The sequence below is a fragment of the Schistocerca piceifrons genome, chromosome 6, assembly GCF_021461385.2.
Source record: "Schistocerca piceifrons isolate TAMUIC-IGC-003096 chromosome 6, iqSchPice1.1, whole genome shotgun sequence".
In the NCBI taxonomy this organism is placed as follows: domain Eukaryota; kingdom Metazoa; phylum Arthropoda; class Insecta; order Orthoptera; family Acrididae; genus Schistocerca; species Schistocerca piceifrons.
Genome location: NC_060143.1, coordinates 494945517 through 494963637, shown reverse-complemented (window position 1 = coordinate 494963637; position 18121 = coordinate 494945517). Strand labels below are relative to the sequence as shown.

Genomic DNA, 18121 nt, shown 5'->3' with positions numbered 1-18121 from the left:
GTTACCGCACCTTTTCACTCGCACACAGTGAAGCATCTGTTATTCGTACAGCAGCAGAACTTTGCATGCATAAAACCCAGAACATGTGCTGTCTTCTGACAACGCGGCACAACTGTTTTGCAACAATCTTAGCGCACCACGACATATGTAATGTATTTTCTACGTATATTCAATATTTATTTGAAAAGTTAATCGATAAAATTAAACTTTGTTGTGAAAATTGAACCTAAATAATGAAAAGTGTGAGTTCACCACAAGAGTGCTAAAAGGAAAATCAGCCAAAACTAAATGCCGTGAATTCAACTAAATACGTAGGAATTACAATTACGAGCGACTTAAATGGGAAAGAACACATAGAAAATGTAGTGGGGAAGACGAACCAAAGACTGCAATTTATTAGCAGAACACTTAGAAATGGAACAGATCTACTAAAGAGACTGCCTAAACCACGCTTGTCCGCCCTCTTTTGGAGTACAGCTGCGCGGTCTGGGATCGTTACCAAATAGGGTTAACGGAGTACATCGAAAAAGTTCAAGGAAGAACAGCATCTTTTGTATTATAGCGAAATATGAGATAGAGTGGCACGGACATGATACAGGATTTGAGGTGGATATAATAAAATAAAGGCGTTTTTTGTTCCGGTGGAATCTTCTAACGAAATTTCTATCATCAAAATTCTCCTCCGAATACGAAAATATTTTGTTGACACCAATCTACACTCATGCTCATAAATCAAGGATAATTGCAGAATGTGGTGCCACACAACGTGGCACTATACGAAACTGGTGCTAATAGCAAAGGCACATAGGGAACACACACGACACAGATTTGTAAGTCCACCGTATTGGTGATAAGTTGGAAAGGAATTCTAGTATTCAAATATGTAGACAAGCATATGATCTTTCCGTGTATATGTTTAGTACAGCAAGTAGTCATCTAAATAAACACACAAAACATAAGATCAAAGTAAAATTTTGCGGTCATAGTGGAATTCTGTGTGATGTAAATTGAAACACGTAGAGATTCACGGTCTAATATTACAGTCACTGGCCTCCTGTGCTCTCATTCGTTCTATGACGTACCTTCACAATCATAGTATTTGCGAAAAAAGTACGATAAGCGTATGCAGCACCTCCAAAGAAGCCAAGAATTACTACAATTTACAGATGACGTGTAATCAGAATCGTCATCAAATACTCCGTTTTTATCTTCTGTAGACTCTTGAAGAACTTTGTAAATAATTTTCTCCAAATGTTCCTCCTCTCCACAAAATCAAAATAAAAGCACAGAAACAGTGAGAACTCGAACTTCACCTAATGCGTACGTAGCAAGCGACAATAATTGTTTAAGTGGTACTGCTATTGAGATCTACGAAGCCTGCAGACCTCACAGACGATTCCGGGATCCTTAAAAATACGTTTGACATCGCGGAAGTCATCGCAACTGGCGTGACGTAATATTACGTCCGCCGCACATTTCCATTTACCGCGAGTGCCGTTGAAATTACGTCAGCCACAACGATGAGTGTTAAGGCACTTATCTGAAAGCTGATTGGCAGGGAGAGGCGGAATATCCTACAGCCGATGGCAGTCACTAGTGAGCTGCCTGCACGGAGTGGCAGACAGAAGGGAGCTGGAAACGTCAGCTGTCTGAACGCGGTCGAAGGCTGCCCACCAGGATGCGTGGGGCTCTGCTCTCTGGAGGCGTAACGAGCAAGGGTGGCCGCAGGGGAGCGGCAGGGGGGGGGGGGGGGGGGGGGGAAGGTTGCAGCGCGAGTGCGCAGTGCCAGCAACGTGCTGTTTTCTACAGTAACGTGTATCTAAAGCTAATGAATGCGGGAAATACACTTGTGTGCAAAACTTACGGACGAAAGTAACTTTCGCTTTTAGGTGTCAGTGCCAAGTAACTTGTGGACCATACATACACTTTGTGATCAAAAGTATCCGGACACCCCCAAAAACATACGTTTTTCATATCAGGTGCATTGTGCTGCCACATACTGGTAGGTACTCCATATCAGCGACCTCAGTAGTCACTAGACATAGTGAGAGAGCAGAATGGGGCCCTCCGCGGTACTCACGGACTTCGAACGTGGTCAGTGATTGGGTGTTATTTGTGTCATACGTCTTGTACGCGAGATTTCTACACTCCTAAACATCCCTAGGTCCACTGTTTCCGATGTGGTAGTGAAGTGGAAACGTCAAGGGACACCTACAGCACAAAAGCGTGCAGGCCGACCTCGTCTCTTGGCTGGCAGAGACCGCCGACAGTTGAAGAGGGTCGTAATGTGTAATAGACATACATCTATCCAGACCGTCACACGGGAATTCCAAACTGCGTCAGGATCCACTGCAAGTACTATGACAGTTAGGCGGGATGTGAGGAAACTTGGATTTCATGGTCGAGCGGCTGCTCATAAGCCACACATCACACTGGTAAATGCCGAACGACGCCTCGCTTGGTGCAAGGAGCGTAAACATTGGACGATTGAACACTGGAAAGACATTGTGTGGAGTAACGAATCACGGTACACAATGTGGCGATCCGATGGCAGGGTGTGGGTGTAGTGAACGCCCGGTGAACGTCATCTGCCAGCATGTGTAGTGCCAACAGAAAAATTCGGAGGTGGTGGTGTTATGGTGTGTACGTGTTTTTCATGGAGTAGCCTTGCACACCTAGTTTTTTTTTTTTGACACTATCACAGCACAGGCCTACTGTTGAAGAGCAGTTCGGGGATTGCGATTGCATCTTTTAACACGATCGAGCACCTGTTCGTAATGCACGGCCTGTGGCGGAGTGGTTACATGACAGTAAGATCACTATAATGAACTTGCCTGCGCAGAGTCCTGACTTGAATCCTACAGAACACCTTTGGGATAGAAGTAAAGCTGTGAGTACCGGGCGTGAGTCGTGCCTCGGTAGCTCAGTTGGTAGAGCACTTGCCCGCGAAAGGCAAAGGTCCCGAGTTCGAGTCTCGGTCGGGCACACAGTTTTAATCTGCCAGGAAGTTTCACCTTTGGGATATTTTGGAACGTCGCCTTCGTGCCAGGCCTCACCGACCGACATCGATACCTTGGTGCAAATGGCTCTGAGCACTATGGGACTTAGCTGCTAAGGTCATCAGTCCCTTAGAACTTATAACCTTTGTTGAAGTCTCGAGATTTTCTGTGCCTCGTGATGACTGGTTGTTGTGTGCTGTCCTTAGGTTAGTTAGGTTTAAGTAGTTCTAAGTTCTAGGGGACTGATGACCATAGATGTTAAGTCCCATAGTGCTCAGAGCCATTTGAACCATTTTTTTTTTTTTTTTGAAGTTTCGAGAACATACCTTCGCCGAGGAGTCAAGCAGTATATTGCTCCCTCCTACGTATATCTCGCGAAGAGACCATGAGGATAAAATCAGAGAGATTAGAGCCCACACAGAGGCATACCGACAATCTTTCTTTCCGCGAACAATTCGAGACTGGAATAGAAGGGAGAACCGATAGATGTACTCAAATTACCCTCCGCCACACACCGTCAGGTGGCTTGCGGAGTATGGATGTAGATGTAGGTGTAGATGAACTTAAACAGTTAACAAACACACTCACATGTCTTACTCACAGTTCTGACCATTGGTTCCTTGTATCTTAAAATACCAGTTTTGGATCCTCTGCCATCGGTATAATTGTGATACGAAAGCGCCCATTGTGAGGAACTTACATCGGCAAATCGGCCTCGTAGGGATTACTGAACGACTGGATGGGTGTCAGCTGTGCACCTAGCAAGCTTTTGGCCAGCAACCAAAGCGAATTTCGAAAGTGTGAGCCGGGGTCTCCTTTTTCCCCATTGGCTACTCTCTCTCCCTGGCCGTAATTTCGGAGCATCAGTGAGTCTTTCGTAATCGGACAGCGGGAGGTGCCGAGCTACACAGTTTCAAGACGAAGTTTGTAGTTATCTTTAGTTCCACGCGTTGCATATCTGCTGAGGAAGCCATCTGTTTTGCTGACTCGACATTTTATGATCGTGGTGTAGCTAGCAGATTGGGATCTTGGCATCAGTAAGTGTGCGAAGGCCAGGACAACCTATGTTTCGTACCCATCTGCCATCTGGCCTCATTTTCGGGTACATCTCGCAGACAGCCCTCATTTAACAGCTGTTTTCTGTTTAAAACAGCTTGCCGTTGGAGCTGCACAGAAATAAATGTTCGTTGGTTGCTGACCAAAGTAGTCCTACAACATATCAAGTTTCTCTAAGCTGCCGATTAATCTACGTCATTATATAACTTAGATCATCACGAAGGACTCATGAAACGAAAGAAAGAAAGAAAGAAAAAGGAAACCTAAAGTTGGTCATTTCGTGGTAGAGCGTACATCGTGTGAAGCATTATGCGGTTTCGACTGCTTCGTAAGCTGATGAAAGGTCAATAAACGCTACTCCAGTGAACTTCCCCTTTCAAATCTATCGTCTGCGTGCTGCGATAGGTGAATTATTTGTACTGGACGCTTTCCTTGGGATCTGAAGCCGGCCTGTTCAGTCATAAGCAAGTTGTCAGTCTGTGGTTCAAAAGCATCCTTTCAAATGTGTAGGTGTACATATCGTAATAACGGGATAGGTCGATATGCCTGAGAGTATCAGAAGACACTTTTCCCCGTTTCAAGGTAGCAATTACGTTGGCTTCCATATTTTTGGAAACCTGTTCTGTTTTAAGAAGTCATTGTAGAACTGTGCAAGCCATTTCAGTGTTGTTGGTCCGAATTTCTCTACCTGCTCTATTCGTATGTGGACCAAGCCAGTTGCCTTGTTATTCTTACATTGTTGTATAGCTTTTTGCTGCTCTTCTTCGCGAAGTGGGGTTGAAGTCTCATTTGTTTCTACGTTTTGTTGCCTCTGAAAGCTGAGCCCCCCATATTTGTCTGTTTTAACATTTTTAGAAACTGCTAAAAATCTGTTTCTCTGTAATGACCGCGTTAATTTCCTTTCGTGTTGGATCGGTACTCAGACGACTTGGGATCCTTGCGAGTCGATTACTTTTGATCATGCCTTGCCCTTCTAGCATTTGTGTCCACCGATTTTTCTTACCTGCTGCCAGAGATAGAATACGTTTGAAAGCAGCAACTGACGTTTGCTCACTGAAAGTGTTTTCTTCGAAGAGTTTTGTGTCTCCTTGCAGCAGGTGGACATTTCCATTACCAAGACCAGGAACGTTGTTGGTACGGCATCAGATGACTCCAGAATGGGTGCTAAAGAATCACCTAATGCTTCAGGACAAGATTTATTTTCAACTCAAGGATGTTAGTATCTCAGAGAACACATCCCAGTTTTTTTAATTGTATGGTGTTGTGAATGAAATTCTTTGGGACCCTCGTTTTTTCCATCAGTTTTCGGACTGGTTTCACGCAGCCGGTAACGAATTTCTCTCTGGCGCCAACCTTCGCATCTGAGAGTAGCAATTGCAACCTAACGTTCTCAGTTATTTTCTAGATGTATTCCAATCTCTGTCTTCCTCTACAGTTTTTACCCTCTACAGCTCCCTCTAGTATCACGGAAAGTATTCCCTGATGTCTGAACAGATGTCCGTCACCCTGTGCCTTCTTCTTGTTACTGTTGTCCACGTATTCCTTTCTTCGCCGATCCTCCGGAGAACCTCCTCATCCCTATCTTATCAGTCCATCTTAAGTTCCATATTCTTCCGTAGCACCACATGTCGAATGCTTCGATTCTCTTTTGTTCCGGTTTTCTCACAGTCCATGTTTCACTACCATACAGTGTTGTGCTCGAAACGTACAGTCTCAGGAATTTCTCCCTCAAGTTCAGGTTTTTTTTTATATACCAGTAGACTTCTCTTCGACAGGAATGTCCTGTCTGCTTTTTATGTCCTTCTTGCCCAGTCCATCATGGATTACTTTGCTGTCTGGGTAGCAGAATACCTTAAGTTTGTCGACTTGGTGATCCTCATTTCTGATGTTTCCTCGCTGTTCCCATTTCTGCTACATCTCATTACTTTCCTCTTTCTTCGATTTACTCTCACTTCAACTACTCATTAGACTGTTCATTCCATTCAGCAGATCCTGTAATTCTTCTTCACTTTTACAGAGGATAGCACCGCCACCAGTGGATCACATGGTTTATGTCTTATCACCTTGATTTTTTAATCCCACTTTTGAACTGTTCTTTTTTTTCGTCATTGCTTCTTCGACAGAACAGTTGGGGCGAAAGACTACGTGCCTATCTTACGCGTTTCTTTATCCGAGCTTTTCGCACTAGGTCTTCCAGTCGTATTGTTCCCTCGTGGTCTTGTGCACATTGTACATTACTCATCTTTCCCTACAATTTACCCCAGTTTTTCTCAAAATTTCGAATATCCTGCACCATTTTACACTGACGATGTCTTTTTATAGGTCGATAAATACTATGAACACTCCTTGATTTTTCTTCAGCCTTAGTTCCATTGTCAAGCGCAACGTGAGAACTGCCTCTCTAGTGCCTTTACCTTGCCTAAAGGGGTTTTGTGGAAGCAGTAATTGTACTTACGATAGGTCTAGGTTGGGTGTTTGGAATTTGGGAACCAATGCTCTGGAAACATTACATAACTTTGTTTTTTCGATGTGACAGTTAAAACTTGGCGATTAGCTCTCGCTTCCTTGTCCGAATCTTGTCCTACTTTAGCCCTTACTCCGTATCTAATGACATAGACGTCAACGAAACGTTGAACTGTCAGCCCATTGGAGAACTCAGTATCAGTCCCTCTCCCCTGCCAGTCCCCCTCCCTACCACCTCAAAACACACATACATCCACCGACCCACAGCCCCCCCCCCCCCCCCCCCCCCCATACACACACACACACATTTCTTGATCTGTTGAACATCGTGACAGTGAAATTTCCTGGAAGATTAAAACTGTGTCCTGGAACCTTTGTTTTTTGCTGGCAATTGCTCTACCGACTTAGCTACCCAAGCCCGTCTCGTGACCTGCCCCCTCAGCTTTACAGTGAGGTGACGGAAGTCATGGAATAGCGGTATGTACATATACACATGACGGTAGTATCGCGTACACAAGGTGTAAAACTGCACTTCATTGGCTGAGCTGTCATTTGTACTTAGGTGATTCATGTGAACAGGTTATGGCCACATGATGGAAGTTAACAGACGCATGGGACATTTCCGAAACCGTTAGGGAATTCAGTATTCCGAAATCCACATATCAGTGTGCCGAGAATACACATTTCAGGCATTACCTCTCATCACGGACAGCGCAGTGGCCGATGACGTGCACTTTTACGACCGAGAGTTGCGGTGTTCGTGTAGAGTTGTCAGCGCTAACAGGCAAGGACACACAGCGTGAAATAACCGCAGTAATCGGTGTGGGACGTGTGACGAACGTATCTGATAGGACAATGCGGAGACATTTGGCGTTAATGGGCTGTGGCAGCACTCAACCGACGCAAGTGCCTTTGGTAACAGCACACGACGTCGCCTGCAGCTCCTCTCCTGGGCTCGTGACCTTATGGGTTTGACCCTAGACGGTAGAAAACCGTCCCCTAGTTAGTCATGATTTCAGCTGGGAAGAGCTGATGGTAGGGTTCGAGTGTGGCGCAGACTCCACAAATCGATGGACCTAAGTTGTCAACAAGACACTGTGCAAGTTGGTTGTTCTTGTTGTGGTCTTCAGTCCTGAGACTGGTTTGATACAGCTCTCCATGCTACTCTATCCTGTGCAAGCCTCTTCATCTCCCAGTACCTACTGCAACCTACATCCTTCTGAATCTGCTTAGTGTATTCATCTCTTGGTCTCCCTCTACGATTTTTACCCTCCACGCTGCCCTCCAATACTAAACTGGTGATCCCTTGATGCCTCAGAACATGTCCTACCAACCGATCCCTTCTTCTGGTCAAGTTGTGCCACAAACTTCTCTTCTCCCCAATCCTATTCAATACTTCCTCATTAGTTATGTGGTCTACCCATCTAATCTTCAGCATTCTTCTGTAGCACCACATTTCGAAAGCTTCTATTCTCTTCCTGTCCAAACTATTTATCGTCCATGTTTCACTTCCATACATGGCTACACTCCATACAAATACTTTCAGAAATGACTTCCTGACACTTAAATCTATACTCGATGTTAACAAATTTCTCTTCTTCAGAAACGCTTTCCTTGCCATTGCCAGTCTACATTTTATATCCTCTCTACTTCGACCATCATCAGTTATTTTGCTCCCCAAATAGCAAAACTCCTTTACTACTTTAAGTGTCTCATTTCCTAATCTAATTCCCTCAGCATCACCCGACTTAATTCGACTACATTCCATTATCCTCGTTTTGCTTTTGTTGATGTTCATCTTATATCCTCCTTTCAAGACAATGTCCATTCCGTTCAACTGCTCTTCCAAGTCCTTTGCTGTCTCTGATAGAATTACAATATCATCGGCAAACCTCAAAGTTTTTACTTCTTCTCCATGAATTTTAATACCTACTCCGAATTTTTCTTTTGTTTCCTTTACTGCTTGCTCAATATACAGATTGAATAACATCGGGAATAGGCTACAACCCTGTCTTACTCCCTTCCCAACCACAGCTTCCCTTTCATGTCCCTCGACTCTTATAACTGCCATCTGGTTTCTGTACAAATTGTAAATAGCCTGCCGCTCCCTGTATTTTGCCCCTGCCACCTTTAAAGTTTGAAAGAGAGTATTCCAGTCAACATTGTCAAAAGCTTTCTCTAAGTCTACAAATGCTAGAAACGTAGGTTTGCCTTTCCTTAATCTTTCTTCTAAGATAAATCATAAGGTCAGTATTGCCTCACGTGTTCCAGTGTTTCTACGGAATCCAAACTGATCTTCCCCGAGGTCGGCTTCTACTAGTTTTTCCATTCGTCTGTAAAGAATTCGTGTTAGTATTTTGCAGCTGTGGCTTATTAAACTGATTGTTCGGTAATTTTCACATCTGTCAACACCTGCTTTCCTTGGGATTGGAATTATTATATGCAAGTTGGTGGTGGCTCCATAATGATGTGGGCTGTCTTTACGTAGAATGGATTTGGCCCTCTGGTCCGACTGAATCGATAATTGACTGGATATGGTTATGTTCGGTTCTTTGGAGACCATCTGCAGTCATTCACGGACTTCATTTTTATGGATGACGTTGTGCCATGTCATCAGGCCACAGTTGTTCGTAAATAGTTTGAAGAATATTCTGGACAGTTCCAACGAATGATGTGGTAACCCCGATCGCCTTCCATGGATCCCATAGAACATTTATGGCACATAATCGACAGGTCAGTTCGTGCACAAAATCCTGCACCAGCAACACTTCGGCAATTATGGATCCCTACAGAGGCAGCATGGCTCGATATTTCTGCAGGAAACTTCCAGCGACTCACACAGTCCATGCTACGTCGAGCTAGTTCACTATGTCGGGCAAAAGCAGATCCTACGCGATATTAGGAGATACCGCATGACTTTTGTCACCCCAGTGTACTTCTGCCAGCACCTCATCGCCTACATTCCAAGCTTCACAGAAGTTCTCCCGCACAGCTTGCGGGGCTACCATTGGGGAGACACGGCTGTGCTACATCCGGGGATATTGGTTCCAAAAAGGATATCCACTTAAAGCACGCTCCGCTGCCGATGTTAACTGTGGATCGTCATAGCCATTTAACACACAGTTGTCTGTCAGACTACAGAACATACTTCGAAACGGATCTCCTGCTGTTACCACTGATTCATACGGCACCAGTGGAAACAACAAGCGATCTCACGATCGGTGAACCTATTCTCCAGTGGAAAATTCAGAATGTCAGAGTCGTTCACCTGCAACATTCATGGCGTCTTTCACTGGTGAACGTACGGCGTGGTTGATGTTTTTTTTTGTAATTATAATATAGAAGTTTATCCTTCTTACGGCTGTTTGTGCAGGTTCACTGTGGCGTGGAATTCCACTTATAATCCGGAGTTACTGGCCCAGACTGTTACGTTACAACATCGTCGTAAGAAGATGACCGTGAACAGTGCGAAAGTAAACTATACTAACATTTTATATAACCCACTTGACTGTCAAATTAAGCCCTAAACCGGCCGAGGGAAATGAATAACGTGCAGCTGGCGTCTTAAAAACTGCTTTGGTTTTCTTGACTGGCTGGTTGATTGCGGCAGGGACCCAAGGTTAATCTTTTAACATACCGTTTTAGTTTCTTACATTCCCCTCGACATGTTCATAATATTTCTATTTTCGTTCGCATGTGTATTTATTAGTTTCAAATACAAAACAAGAAACACAAGAATTGTGGTCAAAGAGTCAAGAAATTCCTAATATTTTTAATTTTTTTTTTGTACTGAAAGATACGTGGAGGTCTGTCAGAGGAAAGATGCGCCGAGTATTTAAGAAATCGTGGTAACATGAAAACTGCGAATTACAGATAAGCTTATCATATGCACCGTATAAAATAATCGTAATTCAAAGACGAGTAGGCGTGATTGCAGAAGCAAATCCTAGAAAGATGGAGCATGCATAGCCCGACTATATACACACTATGAACATCTGGTAGAAAAAGCCACGAAGAATACAACTTAACAACTTTCAGGGTTGAACATGAAATGCATATCCTAGCCAGAACTGCAGGTTGCGCTGTTGTATTTTGATCATGAACGGCACATGTATTATGTCCTCAATACGTTGCACGTGTCAGTCATTATGAGAACTGTGTTCTGCTTAGCTGTGCGTGCATTATGTCGGAGATACCTGACCTCGAACATGAGCAAATTGTTGGTGCCCGTTGGTGGGTGCCTCCGTAACCAAGGGAGCCGAAGCTTTTGGTGTTCCACAGGCACCGTTTCAGAGATTTATACCACGTACAGGAAAAGCGGAAATCCATCATCCGCTAAGTCACAACGGGACGGAAAGTGTTTGATGTGTGATCATGACAGGCGGTCATTGAAGAGGACTGTGACGAAAAATTAGAGGACGACAGCTGCAAAAGTCACAGCAGAACTGAAGATCGCGCTCACGAACCCTCTGAGCACCAAACCATCACAGAGGGGACTCTAGAAGCAGGGAACTGCATGACGAGCTGGAATTTCAAAACCACTCATCACACATGCAAACGCCCGTAACAGAAGAACGTGGTGCCGAAGCCATAAAAGCTGGACTACAGAGCCATGGGAGAAGGTCATTTCGTCAGATGAATCTTGTTTCAAACTGTTTCAAACCTCTGGTCGAGTTTACGTCCCAAGAGTGAAACATCGCTGGCGTTCGGTGATGATTTGGGCAGCCACAGCGTGGTATTCCATAAGCCCCACGGTTGCTTTACAAAGTCACGTTATTACCAAGGTTTATGTGATCGTTTTGGGTGAGCATGTGCATCCGATGGTACAATGAGTGATCGACAGAGGTAGATGTAACTTTAGGCACACGCCTGAGAACCGTCTTAAAGACCTGAAAGCCGGCCGCTGTGGACGAGCGGTTCTAGGCACTTCAGTCCCGAGTCGCGCTGCTGCTGCGGTCGCAGGTTCGAATCCTGCCTCGAGCATGGATGTGTGTGGAGTCTTTCGGTTAGTTAGGTTTAATTAGTCCTAAGTCTAGGGGACTGATGGCCTCAGATGGTAAGTCCCATAGTGCTTAGATCCATTTGGACCATTTTGAAAGACCTGAAAAACAGTGTCATTAGCAACCTCAGACTTTTTTTTTAAGGTGACAAAGCTGTTAATAATGAAGTAGTAGCGAAAAAGTGGTACAAATATCCAGTCGGATCTTGATAAGATCTCAAAGTGATGCGAAGGTCGGTAAATCGCTTTCAATGCTCAGAAATGTATAGTTGTGCAAATCACAAACGCAGGAGCGTAATATCCTATGAGTACAATATCTGTGAGTCACAATTGGAATCAGTCAGCTCTTAGAAATACCTGGCTCCAACAGGTTGTGGGGTTCTCGAACAGAATGATCCCCTCCAAGACAACTAGCTTGGATTCCGAAAACGTCCATCAAAAGAGAAACCGAAATCGCCCTTTTCTCCAATGACATTCAGAAAGCCATGGATGCAGTACCTTTTGGCACCCCAAAAGCATTTGCGTGAATGTCACACCTACGCTTGTTATCAGAGAGACGATTGTGTGGAGTACCAAGCAAAATTTGTGACTGGTTTGAGAATGGATCCCACACTAGGGAGGACGCAGCATGTTGTCTTATATGAAGATTCGGAGGTACAAACAGGGAAGTGTGTTGGAACGCATGCTTTTCTTGTTGTAATAACCTGGCGAACAATATTAACAGCAACGTGAACTGTCTACAGGATGAAGCAGTTGTGTGCAGTGAAGTAGTATATGAAAAAAAGTGCACAAATATAGCCAAATACTGATAAGATTTCAAAGTAGTGTAACGATTGACAACTTTATTTAAACGTTGAGAAATATGAAATTGTGCATTTCACGATACGAAAAAAATGTAATGTGTGATGACTGTGATATCAATGAGCCACAGATGCAGTCAGCCAAATCGTATACCTACCTGCAGGTAATGCTTTGTAGGGATATGAAATGTAATGATCACATAGGTTCAGTCATAGATAAAGCAGATGCCAGACTTCGGTTCGTTGGTAGAATGCTAAAAAAATACAATCGATCTACAAAGGAGATAGCTTACAAAAATCTAGTGCTACCCATTCTAGATTAATGCTCACGTATTTGAGATCCGTACCACATAGGTACAACAGCTTAGTCTTCTGATGGTTCCACAGTTAAAGTCATTCTGTGACCAACTTCCTGGTATTTATATGTTACACTTAGTAACGTTGATGTGGTCAACATTCTACGTGGTTACCAACTCCTTCGTAAGCATGGTATGTTTTTTACTATTTGAATGCTTTAATACCTTTATAAATAATGTGTGTTTTTAAAGAGTGTGAAGTTTTCACTTGCTGAAAGGCAAGTTCCTTTCATTCCTTGGATCTGAGTAATAGTAACGATAATGTTGTGGCCAACATTGTACATAGGTATTCTTCTTGAGACTGAAGCGCTTTCATCCGTGTATGCTTTCAGATAAATTTGTTTGTGCATAGCCTATGCCTCGAGCGTAACTCAAATTGTCTTTTTTTCTATTACTCAGACATGTTTCGATGAAGTTGCAGCAGCATGAGTGGGGTTTTATTTTCTTTCTACTAAACATCGAGAAAATGGGTCTTTCCTGCTTGTACATATCGGATATAAATTCAAGTTTCTAAAAAAGTATTTACAATTTTGAAAACACACAAGAGTTTCTATATGTATCTCATTACCACATGGTGTGCTTTTCCTGTTTTACTTTTTCTATGTTACAGTAAGTTGTTTTCCTTTCACAGGTTGTCATCTGCATCCATATAGAGCTTAATGTAGAAAAGCTGTTAACATCGCAATTATACGACTGGGAATGTTATGGTTGATTAATATCACACCTAACGATCACATTTGGATTAAATAACTTTTCATCATGAGGTTCGAAATGACTGCAAATGAAAAACTGAGAAAGAAAATGTGGTGTCACCGCCAGACACCACACTTGCTAGGTGGTAGTTTTAAATCGGCCGCGGTCCATTAGTACATGTCGGACCCGCGTGTCGCCACTGTCAGTGATCGCAGACCGAGCGCCACCACACGGCAGGTCTCGAGAGACTTACTAGCACTAGCCCCAGTTGTACGGACGACGTAGCTAGAGATGCACACTGACGAAGCCTCGCTCATTTGCAGAGCAGATAGTTAGAATAGCCTTCAGCTAAGTCAATGGCTACGACCTAGCAAGGCGCCATTAGTAACATTGCATGTATCTACAGAGTCTCACTTGTATCGTCAAGAGCGATGTACAACAATGATGGATTAAAGTTAAGTATTCCAGCAGCTACGTATTTTTCTTTATAGCGTTCATTACGTATCCTGTTTCAGACCTCACGCCCATCTGCGTGAGCTTAGCGCGTGCCTTTCGGCTACTTCCGAGTGGCGTGGCTGTCTTGTTACGCCACAACAGAAACAAATGTAATGCCTGAAAAACCACAGCATGTTGGAACAAAGTAGATATAAAAAAAAAATCTGGTCTTTTAATAATTGTAAATACTTGATATGATTCTTCGGTTTGTAAATACCTTCTTACAAACTCGAATTTATATACACTGAAGCGCAAATAAATTAGTATAGGCATGCGTATTCAAATACAGAGATGTGTAAACAGACAGAATACAGCACTGCGCCGGCTGGGGTGGCCGAGCGGTTCTAGGCGCTACAGTCTGGAACCGCGCGACCGCTACGGTCTCAGGTTCGAATCCTGCCTCGAGCATGGATGTGTGTGATGTTCTTAGGTTAGTTAGGTTTAAGTAGTTCTAAGTTCTAGGGGACTGATGACCTCAGAAGTTAAGTCCCATAGTGCTCAGGCCAGTTGAACCAATACAGCGCTGCGGCCGGCAGCTCCTGTATAAGACAACTAGCGTCTGGCGCAGTTGTTAGATTGGTTGCCGCTGCTACAATGGCAGGTTATCAAGATCCGAGTGAATTTGAACGTGGTGTTATAGTCGGTGCACAAGCGATGGGTTATGATGATTTTTGGTTCGTGGGGCGCTCAACTGCGCGGTCATCAGCGCCCATACAAAGTCCCAATATTCACACAGTCCAAATTTTTTCATAGTCCAATTTAGCCGCTGTCAGGAATGATGATGACGATGAAATGATGAGGACAACACAGACACCCAGTCCCCGGGCAGAGAAAATCTCCAACCCGGCCGGGAATCGATGCCGTGATCCAGCGAGCGATGGGATCCAGCATCTCCGAGGTAGCGATGAAGTGGGGACTTTTCCTTACGACCACTTCACGAGTGTGCCGTGAATATCAGAAACCGGTAAAACATCAGATCTCTGGCATCGATGCGACCAGAAAAAGATCCTACAAGAACGGGACCGGCGACAACTGAAGAGAATCGTTCAACGTGACAGAAGTGCAACCCTTACGCAAATTGCTGCAGGTTTCAGTGTTGGGCCATCGACAAGTGTCAGCGTGCGAACCATTCATCGAAACATCTTCGTATGGGCTTTCGGAACGGAAGGCTCACTCGTGTACCCTTGATGTCTGCACGACACAAAGCTTTACGCCTCACTTGGGCACGTCAACACCGACATTGGACTGTTGATGACTGGAAACTTGGTGCCTGGTCGGACGAGTCTCGGTTCAAATTGTATCGAGTAGATGGACGTGTACGGCTACGGAGACAGCCTCATGTATCCATGGACTCTGTACGTCAGCAGGAAACTGTTCAAGGTGGAGGATATCTAATGGTGTGGAGCGTGTGCAGTTGGAGTGATACGGGACTCTTGATACGTCTAGATACGACTCAAACAGATGACACGTACGTAAGCATCCTGTCTGATCACCTGCATCCATGCATGTCCATTGTGCATTCCGACGGCAGTTCCAGCTGGGCAATGCGACACCCCACACGTCCAGAATTGCTACAGAGTGGCTCCAGGAACACTCTTCTGAGTTTAAACACTTCCGCTGGCCACCAAGCTCCCCAGACATGAGTATTATTGACCGTATCTGGGATGCCTTGAAACGTACTGGTCAGAGGAGATTTCCATCTCTTGTACTCTTATGGATTTATGGACAGCCCTGCAGAATTCATGGTATCTGATTCCTCCAGCCCTGCTTCAGACATTTGTCGAGTCCATGCCACGTCATGTTGCGGCATTTCTGCGTGCTCGCGGGGGCTCTACACGACATTAAGCAGGTGTACTAGTTACTTTGGCTCTTCCGTGTACATACGGGGTGTTCAAAGTCTCTCCGCAGTGCTGTATGATTGTTATCCGTGCGTTCCGCATGATTGTTCGCCTGCCTGGGTTACTTCCCTTCAAGTGGACTCTCCCAACATTCCACTGGCTCAAATGGCTCTGAGCACTATGGGACTCAACTGCTGTGGTCATCAGTCCCCTAGAACTTAGAACTACTTAAACCTAACTAACCTAAGGACATCACACACATCCATGCCCGAGGCAGGATTCGAACCTGCGACCGTAGCAGTCGTACGGTTCCGGACTGCGCGCCTAGAACATTCCACTGTTTCGTGTATCTCAGCCAGCGTCATTAGTATCGTTGGTGTGTGTCGTTACGTGTTGACGTGAACGTTTAAGTTTAGTTTCTTTGTTCGTTTGTTTCGTTTTTGTCGCAGTTAAAGTGCTAACCATTGAAGAACGTGTGTTTTTTTTCGAACAAGTGTTCATAGCTGGCGGTAAATATACGATTTCAGTTCGTCAAACATTTAATTCAGTTTTCCCGGAGACAACACTCCCACATCGCTATACTGTGCGAGATTTGATTATAAGATTTCGAAGTACGGGTTCAGTGACAGATGCACCGAGAAGTGGTCGTCCGAGTGTTTTGTCTGAGGATAAACTGCTTGATAATTCCGATAAAGTGTCCATGAGTCCCATCAAGTCAGTAAGGGAACTCGCCCAGGAAATCGATGTTAGTGTCGGAACGGCCCACACAGCTGTTTACGGAAAAAATTAGAACTTTTCCCATACAAAGTGACAGTCGTACAAGAACTGAAAAATACTGATCATGCCAAGAGATTTCATTATTGTCAATGGTTCAAAAATTTCGTTCAACAAAATGGAAGGGATATTCTTAATGAAACGTTTTTCGCTGGTGAGGCGTGGTTTCATTTATCCGGGTACATGAACTTGCAAAATTCTCGTATGTTGAGTACTGGAAATCCATTGTGTGTTCATGAGGAACCACTTCATTCTGTGAAAATAGGAGTTTGGATTGCAATTTCTAGACGTGCGATTGTGGGTCCCATATTTTTCAACGAAACAATAAACGCACAAGGATACTGCAGTGATGTTCTGTACCATTTCATAAGTGAAATACTGAACGGTTATTTTCAACAGCTCGCGTTTCAATGTCACTGCTTGCTGATGCTTTTGGTGATCGCATAATTTCACAGGGACTTTGGCCTACACGATCGCCTGACCTAACACCACCTGACTTTTTCTTCTGGGGTGCAGCGAAAGCAACTGTCTATAAAAACCGTCCAAAATCCATCGATGAATTCAAAACAGGAATATACACTTTCACTACTTCTCTTACAGAAGATCTGTTACTGCTTGGGTTTGGAAACATGGTTAGACGAATTGAATTGTGTATTCGACAACAGGGGGGGACACTTTCAACATTTAATGTGAAAATTTGTAAGTAAAAATGAATATTCAATAAATTAATAACTTGTATTTCACGTAGTTTCATTCCGGTATATTCACTACGGCATACGGCACGCGCAGCTAACAATCATACGGCACTGCAAAGAGACTTTTTGAACACCCCGCACAAGTAGTAAAGAACAGTTTTCCTATTGTTTAATAGAAAGAAAATAAGAGTCCAAGATTGGTGATACTAAACTTCAGCGAAACATGTTTGTGTAACAGAAGAAAAGAAAAAATGGTGTTTTGCTCAAAGCACGTCCCACCCACCAACAGATGTAATGTACATAGGCATAACTTCACAGGGACTTTGGCCTACACGATCGCCTGACCTAACACCACCTGACTTTTTCTTCTGGAAATATCCCTTCCGTTAGTAAGCATGGTACTTTTTTAAGGAATGTATGTGTTTTAAGAATTGTCAAGTTGACATTAAATGAAAGGTAATTTTTCGATTATTTTCATAGATCTGAAGATGGTTGTTAGGCAACCGAAACTGGTAATCAGCAAGCTGTAATTTTTATTTTCTATTGCGACCAAGACTACTGAGATTTTCAACCAACAGTGGAAACTGAACGTATGCATTGGAGAACAGCACGGGCCCGCATCTCGTGGTCGTGCGGTAGCATTCTCGCTTCCCACGCTCGGGTTCCCGGGTTCGATTCCCGGCGGGGTCAGGGATTTTCTCTGCCTCGTGATGGCTGGGTGTTGTGTGATGTCCTTAGGTTAGTTAGGTTTAAGTAGTTCTAAGTTCTAGGGGACTGATGACCATAGATGTTAAGTCCCATAGTACTCAGAGCCATTTTGAACAGCACGAATGGTCATATGCTTGTTTCACTCACGAGAGAACGCCACGGAAGTGCTGAACAGCCGGAACTGGTAGACGCTTGAAGATAAAAGATAACACGCAACACGGGCGTTCAAGCATTCATGCTGCCCT

The 18121-nt window shown here is 44.1% G+C and overlaps 1 protein-coding gene and 1 non-coding gene across 2 annotated transcripts in view; both read left to right on the top strand.

Moving 5' to 3' along the window:
* LOC124803420 overlaps positions 1-18121 on the top strand; it is a 909999-nt gene that overhangs the window by 741130 nt on the left and 150748 nt on the right. The gene's annotated exons all lie outside the window — the stretch shown is intronic.
* Positions 2913-2987, top strand: Trnas-cga. The gene has a single exon. It is a non-coding gene; the product is annotated as a tRNA-Ser (tRNA).